This window comes from Miniopterus natalensis, chromosome 2 (genome assembly GCF_054644295.1).
Source record: "Miniopterus natalensis isolate mMinNat1 chromosome 2, mMinNat1.hap1, whole genome shotgun sequence".
Lineage (NCBI taxonomy): Eukaryota > Metazoa > Chordata > Mammalia > Chiroptera > Miniopteridae > Miniopterus > Miniopterus natalensis.
The window spans coordinates 105,651,465-105,663,122 of record NC_142082.1 but is presented as its reverse complement, the minus strand read 5'-3'; the positions used below and the strand labels follow the sequence as shown (position 1 = coordinate 105,663,122).

General features: G+C 42.9%; 1 pseudogene; it reads left to right on the top strand.

Annotated features, from left to right (window-relative positions):
- Nucleotides 1-8,848: 8,848 nt before the first annotated feature.
- On the top strand, nt 8,849-9,384 carry LOC107546418 (translationally-controlled tumor protein-like; annotated as a pseudogene).
- The last annotated feature ends 2,274 nt before the right edge of the window (nt 9,385-11,658 follow it).

Here is an 11,658-nt window from a genome sequence, read left to right as displayed (position 1 = left end):
TTTAGGCAAATTGCTGTGCATTTGATGCAAAATAATTGTGTGTGTACCTGGACAACCTCTGGGAAATTAGTTGGTCTTAGCTTAGTGTGGCATTTTATGATTTACCCAGGAAAAAGAAATGGAAATTACTCAGGTTTTTATGCTTGTGTTAAGGAAAGTGGTAATTATACGGTCCGTAGGAGATGCTACTTAAAAAAAAAAAAAAAAGCTTACGATAGCAAATCAGGCTTTTTTCACTAATAAGTTGAGACAGAAATTCCCAGAAGGACCAGCCCTAAACTTTAGAGGGATGTACATAGCAGATGGTTCTTCCTTTTGTCCTAATGCTTTAGGAATTGGCTCTTCATGACTTGCTGTTTTGATGCTAGGCAAAACACAAAGCCCTGTTGAATCAGAATTTCAGAGTAAGAAGCAATTATAGACCATATGATCCAACTTTTTAATTTTATATATGACTGAGACCTACCACCACTGACTTCAGCTATCAGTTAATAGTTACTAACACCCTGGCCTCAATTCCAATAACATTCATTTTCTTATTAACTACCCATTAGTGTAGTCAGTCTCTAAACACCATCAGTTAAAACTACACCGTCTTCAGTAGCAGTACAGAGTAGTGGAAAGAGCCTGCCTGGGCTTTGGAGAACCACAGGTATAGGTTCAATCATGTCTCTTCCTAAATCTCTCAAGGCTCTACTCTTAATCTGTAAATTAGAGATGAATCTATGTGCTTTAGCAGGGTGATTGTGAGGATTAAGAGAAAACCTAGTATCCAGAATATATAAAGAACTCTTACAACTCAATAAAAGGACAACACAAAAAAAATGGCCAAGGTATCTGGATAGACATTTCTCCATAGAATATATATAAATGGCCAACAAGCACATTAAAAGATGCTTGTCCTGGCCAGTGTAGCTCAGTTGTTTGGGTGTCATCCCATGCACCAGAAGGTTGCTGGCTCAGATCCTAGTCGGCAAATGCCAGGCTTGTTCCCCAATAGGCAGAAGGCAGCCAATTGATGATGTGCTCTCACACTGATGTTTCTCCCTCACCCTTTCTCTCAAAATCAATAAAAACTATTCTTTAAAAAGAGATGCTCAGCATCATTAGTTATTAGGAAAATGGAAATCAATAATGAGGTACCACTTCACACCCACTAGGATGGCTGTAATACAAAAGATAGTAGGTGCTACTGAGGGTGTGGGGAAATGAGAAGCCTGAAATATTGCTAATGGGATGTAAAATGGTATTGCAGCTTAGGAAAACAGTCTGACATTTGCTCAAAAAGTTAAACAGCTACCATATGATTCAGTAATTCCACTCCTTAGGTATATACCCAAGAAAAATGAAAATATACATCCCACCCCTAGCCTTTTTTGCTCAGTGTTTAGAGTGTCAGCCTGCCAACTGAAGGGTCCTGGGTTCTATTCCAGCCAAGAGCACATACCTTGGTTGCAGGCTCAATCCCCAGCCCTGGTTGGGGAGCGTGTAGGAGACAACCAGTTGATGGGTCTCTCTCACATCTCTCTCTCTCTCTCTCTCTCTCTCTCTCTCTCTCTCTCTCTCTCTCTCTCTCTCTCTCTCTCTCTCCTCCCTCCCACTCTCTGAAAAGCAATAGAAAAAAATATCCTTGGGTGAGGATTAAAAAAAAGAAAATACACATCCCCACAAAAACTTGTACATAGATGTTCATAGCAGCATTATTCATAATAGCCATAAAGTGGAAACAACCCAAATGTCTATCAACAGGTGAATAGGTAGGTAAAGAAAATATTATTCATAGTAAGGAATGAAGTACTGACATATCCTGCAACATGAGTGAACCTTAAGAACATTGTGCTAAGTTAAAGAAACCAGACACAAAAGGCCACACATTGTGTAAGTCCGTATACATGAAATGTCACAATAGGCGAATCCATAGCAATAAAATAGGTTAGCGGTTGCCAGAGGCTGAGGAGAGAGGTTTGGAATGAGGAGTGACTGCTAATAAGTGTAGGGTTTCATTTTGGGGTCATGAAAATGTTCTAGAATTAATAGCGATGGTTGCAAAACAATAAACTAAAAGCCACTGAATTGTATACTTCAAAAAGGGTGAATTTTATGGGTTGTATATTTTTTGAAAGCCCATGAAATAGCTTAGTTCTGTGCCTAGCATACATTGGGCATTCAATCATGGTTAACTATTATCTATATTTTGGCTTCAATTGACTTCCTATCAAGTGTCCAGTATTGTTATTCAGATTCCAACATGTATTTAATACCATTCATTTCTTCATTCAGCATCTTATTCTGAGGTGCTTTGTATGTACTAGAAATTGTGCTGGATCTTAAGTTTGTAGAGAACATGGAAATAGACTTTGGCCGGGGCACTTGCAGGGGGCAACCAATCGATGTGTTACTTTCACATTGATGTTTCTCTCTCTCTCCTTCCTCCCTCCCTTTCACTCTCTCTAAAAATCAATGGAAAAAATGTCCTCCTGTGAGAATTAACAACAAAAACAACAACAACAAACCAGCAGAGGCGACTTAAATGAGGTCATATTTGAGCTGAATTGTAAAAGTGAATTCGGAATCAGACAAGAGTTTGGGCATTCTAGGTAGAAGGACAACATGTGTGGCTCAGCACATGTTAATTGGCAACCTTGCCTTGACTTTTGGAAAGGGATAGTTAAATATTAAATAAAGGACCTGGCTGGCATGGCTCAGCGGTTGAGCATCGACCTAGGATCCAAGAGATGAGGTTTGATTCCTGGTCAGGGCATATGCTTGGGTTGTAGGCTCAATCCCTGGTGGGGGGCAGGAGGCAACCAATCAATGACTCTCTCATCATTGATGTTCCCATCTCTCTCTCCCTCTCCCTTCCTCTCTCTGAAATCAATAAAGATATATTTTTTTAAAAAATTAAATAAAGGGATCTAGAACCTGAATGAAACTAATATATTGTCATGAAGACTTGTATAAAATTTTATTTGGCCCCAAGCTCAAAAATGAGTCAAGATTGAACTGGTTGTCCTGGAGTTCTTTTTTCTTTTACTTAGAGTGATTTCTCCACTCCAGCCCTACACCTCCTGTACCTGATAAGCTTCTGCAGAAAATAGCTATGTTCTCTATTTGCAAAAGGCTCTGTTCTCTTTCTTGTTTCATTCCAAAAAAGACCTTATAAGCTCTTTTTTCTCTACATGTTCTCTGCTTAAGTCCTCCTAACACCTTTGGGATTCTGTATTTTACATCAACTCAGTCCGACTAGACCCCTCTCAAGTTCATCCCTCCCCATCTCCTGGTGCATCACAGCTTGTCTCCCAGCCTTACCTCCTGGGCACTGGCAATTGGGGGTGCTTCCCTGTCCACATCTGCACTGACATTGCCCCTGCTCTCCTGCTTCTTAGCTCACTTTGCTCATCCGACTCCAGTGTCTGCTTGGCATGCCCATTCCTTATCTCTGACCCCTCTTCCTCTTGTCCCCTCAGTGTTGCTGTTCCCAGGATTCTGACTTAGGCTCTCCAGCAGTCACCCATGTCCTCTCCCTACATGATCTCATGCTTTTTTCCATGACTCCAGCTACTAATGTTGAGAATGTTTGGTTTTTTTTTCTCCTACAGGTCTCTAAAATCAGGAGTAATCTCCCTTGAGAATACTATGAAATTTTAGGGGAAACTTACCTAAAAGCAAGATATTCAACCTAGAAACCCAGCATAATACAGGGATTGGACATTGCATAGCAAAGGGCAGATGACCTAGATGAGAAAAACAATTCAGAGACTGCTTTGAAATATCTGAGTTCACTTTCTAAATACTCTAAAGGAAAACTGAGAGTGTGAGCTGTTTTCTGAAAAGGGCTGTGGTGCCTGGCCAGTGTGGCTCAATAATTGAGTTTCTACCCATGAACCAGGAGGTCACGCTTCAATTCTCAGTCAGGGCGCATGACCAAGTTGGGGGCTTGGTCCCCAGTAGGGGGCATGCAGGAGGCAGCAGATCGATGATTCTTTCTTGTCATTGATGTTTTTCTCTCTCTCTTCCTCTCTCTGAAGTCAATTAGAAAGGCCTGAGCTGACAGAATGCAAGGTTTTCTATGCACATCTCTCCCTGATCTACACTGACAGTTCTCTTTGGAGGGCAAGATGCCTGGCTGAAGAGCAGAATCTTTGTCAAGCAGAAGACTGAGAAGCGCCAGGACAAGAGGAATGTTTGGGAAGAGCTCAGCACTTCGCTTTTTCCAAAAAACTGTTCTTCATGCCAAACACCTGCCCTGACCACCTTCCACCACCACCACACACACACACACACACACACACACACACACACACACACACACACACACACACACACTGTGTATGTGGCTAATGCATGAGGGAACAGGAAAACAAAACAAAATCTTCCTCGACATTACTAGTTTCACTGACTGTCCTTGTTTCAAATCACTAAACTGGGTTCATCTCCTTTCTTCATAGCTTAGCTAGATGAGAATGTTCTGTTTCAATTAGGTTTTGCAAACTGACTTTAAATCAGACACTCCCACTTGGAACTTAGTGTTGGCCAAGGAAGGAGATGAGAGGCTCCTTCACTGCTGAGAGGTTCAGAAATCATTCTTGTCCAGACCCTAACCCCTTCTCAGTCCTGACAACCTCAGCATTAATGAGGTTTGCTGCCTGCAGAGGGCGTTAAGACTAGAAGAGCAATGTTGCTCTTTCATTTTCCCTCTCCAGGGCCAAGTTAAATTCCGGACAACTACATACAGTGGGGATTTTTGTTTTCTTTCTTCCATCTCCAGTCCGGGTGGCGGCAGAGCTCAAAGAGTAGTCTGTTCTGGGGAAAAGACGGCGTCTGCCTCTCTCCCAAACCAGCCCTGATCAAATCCCAAGCAGCCGGTCCTTAGATAACAAGGCTGAGAAACCCGAAACCAACAGCTCTGACTCTCATCAGTGCCCAGCATCACCGTCTGGAAACCGAGACATGTTGCTGAGATGCCACAGTGATTGAGTGTTAAGTGGCATGGCTGGGGTTCTCTCACTGGGGTTTATAGCTTGAACCTATGAACTTAGACAATGAAGGTTTTCAGAAAGTCTGTCTTGGGCTTGAGCACTTGAGCTGCTCTGTGGCACTCTGCACATGTACCGGCCTTTAGGATCATTGTTCTCCCCTAGCAAAGCCATAAGGTAGGTTAATCCAGTCCTGCCATCCACTGGGCGGGCTGCCTGCAGCCATTCCAGCAGGTGAGTGCATTCAGTTGTGCTTGAGGCAAAGGAAAGAACATCCAAACTCCATTTCTGCTTTATTAGGGGAAGCCATCCTTAAATGAATAGGCTCTAGAAGAGGTAGAGCCTCATATGAATGGAGAATGAGAACATTTTCCATGCCCGGCCGGTGTGGCTCAGTGGGTTGAACATCGACCTAAGAACCAAGAGGTCATGGTTCGATTCCCTGTCAGGGCACATGCCTGGGTTGCAGGCTCGATCCCCAGTAAGGGGCTGTGCAGGAGGCAGCTGATTGATGTCTCTATCTCTCATTGATGGTTCTCTCTCTCTCTCCCTCTCCCTTCCTCTCTCTCTAATATCAAAAAATAAAAATAAAAAAACTTAAAAAAAAACAAAACATTTTCCATGATTACAGATTATAGAATGTAGAACCAAAAAGCTCTTTTAGTGACTGGAGAAGTTGTGAAGTCAGAGGCCTAGAGACCTGCCGCTTATCCTGAAAATACTGAGAACACCCTCAGTGCTGCAGAAGGTGGTGCCAGAGAGCTAAGGCATGCAAGCAAGCTGCCCCTGAGTCACCATCTGTGCAGCCTCACAAAGGGGAGTATGTACACACCTGTGTGTGTTTGTCCTTGTGGGGACCAAGCCTGTGGGATGTATCCTCGGGAGAAAAGAAAGAGGTACCAAAAGTTCACTCAGAGGTATGGGCACTGAGGAGCATGGGCCTGGAGCCACGTGGAGCCACACAGCTTCTAACATCAAACATGTGCCAAGACTTGGGAAGCTACTCAGAGTTGTGGGTCCTTATGCTTTAGCTTCAGCTGTGAGCCCTTCACTATTATTTGTAGTAGCAGACTGCTGGATGCAGGCAGGAGAATGTCTTTCTTGGGCTTGAGCACTTGAGCTGTTTTGTGGCACACTGCACATGTACTGGCCTTTAGGATCACTGAGAAGGGTGAGGATTTTTTCTAGTGGGGTTTACTGGTCAGAGAGAGGTGGGGCTTCAGGGAAGGCTCATTTAGCCTCTTTTTCAGCACCAGCTAATGAACGACCAAGAGTACTATTCATCCTTTCTCTTTGTAGGTTTCCCAGCAACAAAGCAAATCTGAGTGGAGGGAAATAATTGGTATTACTCAGTTGAAAAACCCACAAGTCAAAGTTAATTTTTGACTTGAATAATTGTCTGCTGACTTGCTGGGGAATCCTTTACCCTGGGGGAGGCCAGCAGGAAGATAGGTTGTAATAATTAGAGGCATTAATACTGCAGACTGGAAAGCAAAGCAAGACCCAACTATAGATGCCAAACTTAAGCTTTAAAGCATATAGTTCTGGTCTAGGTCATCATGCTTGAGGACTGTATCAACAACTTGTTTGTATGGGAGGAAGATGAAGTCCTACGCTCTCGATAGGTGAATTGCCAGGGATCTTTTTTAGCCAATGTGTTTTGTTCTGACCCTTCAGCATATCTTCTCTGCCCCCCCTTCATCTTTTTTCTGACTCTCCATGATGCACATCATCTTCTATAGGAATGGTAAATATTTATCTGTTTCCCTATCTAGTAGGCAAATATTTAGGACCACAGATGGTGTAACCACGCAGAAACTTCATTTCTTTAATATGACCTTTCTCTTTCCTGTTGATTCAAGTGGCTTCATCCAGCTCCCTGACTCACCCACCTCCCTTTTCCTTGCATAAACTCACATGTGACTCTAGGTTTGACACCATTTCCTTAAAACTAAACCTTTACTTTCTTGGCTGAAAACTCCTGCTTGCGTTTGATTGGGCTTTGATGCACACAGGTGAATGAACCCCTTTAGTTTGGTAACAATGGAGAAACTAAGGCTTGGTCAGAACTCATAAAATTCTTTCCATCATCCAGACAGAAGGGCCCAACTATACTGGAAATCAAGAAAATCAGCCAATAAGAAGTATTCAGTGAGAGTTTCCACCTTCTCCAGGGATTGGCCTCCATAGTAGAAACTCTACTGAAATATTCGTACAAGATGAACTCATGGAAGGAGGGGATAGGAAAAAGATCTCTTCAGTAAAGAGCAAAGCAGGCAGCATTGATGAGGGTGGGGATGGGGGGGAAGAGAAGAATTGTCATGTGGCTGGATGAGTTATAGATGTGCTGAGAGTGAGCTCAGAGTTTCCAGGGTGAATACAGTTCTTCAGGGGAACTTCCAGGGAAACAACATGTGTAAAGAGGGAGAAAAAAAAAGCACTGGTTCTGAAGTTAGGAAGCCTGAGTTTGAGTCCCATCTAAGATACAAGTCACCTACATCACTTTATTTTTCATTGATTTTTAGAGAAAGGAAGGGAGAGGGAGAGAGAATTATGACATAAGAGTGCAACAGCCATTGGCTGCCTCCTGCACACACCCCAACTGGGGATCGAACCTCAACCTGGGTATGTGCCCTGACCGGGAATCAAACCGGCGACCTTTTAGTGCATGGGAACGCACTCAACTAACTGAGCCACACTGGCCAGGCATTTGAACAAGTTATTTTAAATCTCTAAGCCCATTTTCTTATCTGTAAAATGAAATCAGTGAAACCTACAGCTTTGGGTATGAATGATTTAAATGTGTTGAAAGAGACAAAACAGCCCTGGCTGGTGTGCCTCAGTGGTCAGAGTGTCGGATCATGCATCAAAGGGTTGATCCCCAGTCAAGGGTGAAGGACATGTGCCTCGGTTACATGTTCGACGGTCCCAGTCAGGGCACACGTGGGAGGCAGCCAATCAGTGTGTCTCTTTCACATTGATGTTTTTTTCCTCTCTCTCCCTTCTCGCTCTAAAAAAAAAAAAAAAAAAAAATCAATGGGAAAAAAATATCCTTGGGTGAGGGTTAACAACAACAACAAAAATAAAGAAAGAAAGAGATAAAACAAATAAGTGTTTGTCAAGATGACCATGACCATGGCACTTGGGAATAGCTTTAGCACTGTCCTTTCTCTCTTAGAAATTCTCTCAAAGGAATTCAAACCTCCAGTGTCTCAGTCTAAAACATTGGCTTCGTGATGGCCCAGAGATCCACATTGACTTATCATCAGAATTTCCACTACCAAGATATCTCCATTAGATACATTTGGATAGCAGAGAGGCTCCTGAAGTAAAAACAACAACAACAACAAAAAACCAGAGGAGAGTGAAGGTCTGTATGGGCATAAGGGATTATGGAAGGTCAGGCCAGAGAAGGAGAAGTCTGGGTACAGTGGAGAGAAGAACAGAGGCTAAAGATCTGGTTCTAGTTTTGATTTCATCACTTACTGGTCATGTGAACTTGGGGCGGGTTATCTTAAGAAACTGAACTTATGAAGTTCATTTGCTAATTCTCATTTGGTTGTGAGAAAGAAAACAGGTGATATAGATGTAAAAATGCTCTGTAAGGTCAAAGGTGCCACATTATACATAGGTGTCAGGTTTTGGGAAATGGGAAGGGCGGTACTGGGCTCATGAGTTACTTATATTCTGATATCCATATAGACTAGAATAAAAAGTGCTCTGGATACGAGACTTCTGCTACCATACCTAATGGTCACTAGACACCACAAAGGATGATCTGTTCAAGGCTCCTCCAGAGTGCTGTTTCGGCTGCCCTGCGCTTGCTTTGAGCTCCAGACCCCTGTTAAGCTAGTGTCTCCATCTTCATCATCTACTGGGACCTCATCAGCCTTGATGAGATGTTCTCTGACACCTACAAGGTCTGGGGGATTGCAGATGGGGTGTGCCTGAAGGTGGAGAGGAAGATGGTGGGTAGGACAGAGGGTAACATGGTTGACTCACTCAGTGGAAATGCCTCCACTGAAGGCCTCAAGGGTGAAGGTACTGAAAGCACAGTCATCGCTGGTGTTGATACTGTCATGAACCATCATTTGCAGGAAACCAGCTTCACAAAAGACCAACCTATATCAAAGATCACATGAAACCAATCAAAGGGAAACCTTAAGAACGGAGACCAGAAAGAGTAAAGCCTTTTATGACAGGGGCTGCAGAACAAATCAAGCACATCCTTTTTAATTTAAAAAACTACCAATGCTTTATTGGTGAAAATACAAATCCACATGGCATGGTTGCTCTGCTGGACCACTGTGAGGATGGTGTGACCCCATATGTGATTTTCTTTACGGATGGTTTAGAAATGGAAAAATGTTGCCCAGCCAGCATGGCTCAGCAGTTGAGCATCGACTAGGATCCAGGAGATCCAGGTTCGATTCACGGTCAGGGCACATGCCTGGGTTGCGGGCTCGATCCCCAGTCAGGGGCATGCAGGAGGCAGCCGATCAATGACGACTCTCTCATCATTAATGTTTCTATATCTCTCTCTCTCCCTCTCCCTTACTGTCTCTGAAATCAATAAAGATAAAAAAGAAAGAAAGAAAGAAAGAAAGAAAGAAAGAAAGAAAGAAAGAAAGAAAGAAAGAAAGAAAGAAAGAAAGAAAGAAAGAAAGAAGTTAACAAATTTGGCAGTTTGGATCCCTGTCATCATATCTGGCTGCTGCTTTTCATTCACACACCAGGACTGGGACAAATGGGGCTGATGGTATCTTGAGCACTTCATTTATTTTGACCTTGATTTATTTGGAGCAGAGGCATTGTTTTTAAGAAAAAAATGCCATATAGTTTGTCTAAAAAGAAAATGCATTTAAACTAATAAAAATTAGCCCAGCCGGGTGTGGCTCAGCAGTTGAGCCTCGACCTGGGATCCAGGCGATCGGGGTTCGATTCCTGGTCAGGGCACATGCCCGAGGTTGTGGGCTAGATCAATGACTCTCTCATCATTGATGTTTCTATCTCTCTCTCTCCCTCTCCTTTCCTCTCTCTGAAATCAATAAAGATATATTAAAAAAAAAAAAAAAAAGCTTTAACAAGTGACAGGAGGGCACAGAATTAGAAGCTCTAACCTGATCTCTTCCTTTTCTGAATTTCTTTGGAGTTCACTTTTTGGACCAGCCTTTAAAGTGTGAGATTTGCTTTTCTGTGGGATATCTTTTCTCCTCAACTAACTGCATGCTCTGTTTTACATCTCTCCCCATTCTCACATAATAGATACTTCAAGGGTTTGATTGATTGAAGTGACTGCATATGTTCTCTCAGGAGGGCCAGTTTTGAGGCCTGTTTCATTGCAAAGTCCTGAAAGTGACTCAGCCGTAAATCCCGTCCTGCAGATTGGTTGTCCCCAATGAGAGGGAGACTCTATTTACATGGACCCTGGTCATCTCTCACCTGCCTCAGCCAAGCTTATGCATGCTGGCTGTTCCTGTCTCAGTCTTTTGGAGAGAAAGAGCATGGGAAGTGCACACAGCTGGGTTTGGGACTGTCACAGAGACATTTCCCTGGGGCCATTTATTAATAGAGATTTGTTCTTCAGGTTCACCTTTTGCTAAACAATTATACTGAAAGCTCTGGTGGGTGTTCACTCCAAGTGCTACCTTCATTCTCAAATATTACTGAATGCCAAATGGGCATGGTGCTATGAAGAGGAACCCCAAAATATGCCACTTTGGGATGGATATTGATGATTTTAAGCTGGTTGATTTTATGAAACAGCAGACCTGGGAGAAGTCTGAAAACCAAGTAAAAGTTACCCTTTGTAACAGAACATTTACATTTATAAGGGAAATCTCCATTTGTAACGGTGTCCCCTTCACTGTACCAGGCCTGCCTTCATTATTATGGGAGAAGGCATGATCTTACATCTGCTTAACAGTCTTACCCTTGCTTACTGTGGTTGTCCTGGAAACCTCCTATAACTGACTCTTCACCCGCAACATCCTTGTCTTTAGCTGAAAGTGACATTTAAAAGGTGATGGCCTCCACCATTTTGGTTACTCAGCTTTCCTGGGTCTCTCCCATGTATACAGAAAATGTACGTGTTATTAAACTGTAATGTGTTTGCTCCTGCTAATCTGTCTTGTGTTAATTTGGTTATTAATTCAGCCAGAAGAACTTGAAGGGTAGAGGATAATTTTTTCTCCCCAACATGCTACATACTGAGGATGCGAAGTTCCCACTTTTGAAGCCTCACAGTGAAGTTGGGGGGAACAAGGCTTACACTCAAAAGTGAATCTGTACATATCAGTGGGTGGGGCCGCTGTAAATTCTACTAAAGCTTCAGGGAGGGTGGGGTTGCTCAGGATTGGGGTGGTCCACCAAAGCTTCATAGAATCCGAAAAGGACCTGGAAGAAAGGGTCAAACATGACCAACTAGAAAGGAAATGTGTTGAAGGGCAGTGAATAAATTCATTATAGCTGGAGCAGGTTTCAGATGGTCACAAAGTTGGAAAAGGTTTTGGAAGATCTTGAATTCAGATTACAGTTTGCATTTTAATCAGGAAACAATGGGAAGCTACTAAATATTTCTGACCAGGTGTATGGATGTGTAAGAGAATTTTATAAAGACTATCTGGTAAGTGGCTCAGTTGGTTGGAATGCCATCCCGTGCACCAAAAGGTTGCAGGTTAGA